The following is a 534-nucleotide window of genomic DNA, read 5'->3' as shown; positions in this document are numbered from 1 at the left end:
TTTCTTCAGAGAATTCATCTTTTCCTCCAGTACTTTCTTCAGATTTTTGTGACTACACTGCTACTTTATGATTCCTTGATGTTTCAAAAAAGCAGCATTCTTTGTTGACGGGCTCAAACTTCTCAGTAGCATGATGGTTTATTCAAATTTAGCTGCTCACATAACTTGTGGGCTCCTTGGTTTTCATTCCTTACTTGTAAGTTGCTTTCAACAGGTCCCTCAATGTTATACAATTGGTGCTCACATTTTCGTTATTTATAATTACAGTTTGGTACATACAGTCCTGTTACCTATCCTTTTAAAATCATAATTTTACATCTAGTTTCTGCAGTCTCTACATTTTCACATCTCCATCTCCATCTGACACAAACACTCCCACCTGCAAATATATATATATATATATATATATATATATATATATATATATATATATATATATATATATATATATATAGACACACACACAATTCATTTTTCAGGAAAAGAATCATGATACCAGTATCATCATAAAAAACTACATACGCTTTTGAAGAT

This window comes from Schistocerca cancellata, chromosome 1 (assembly GCF_023864275.1).
Source record: "Schistocerca cancellata isolate TAMUIC-IGC-003103 chromosome 1, iqSchCanc2.1, whole genome shotgun sequence".
Taxonomy (NCBI): Eukaryota; Metazoa; Arthropoda; class Insecta; order Orthoptera; family Acrididae; genus Schistocerca; species Schistocerca cancellata.
Note: the sequence above shows the minus strand (reverse complement) of the source record.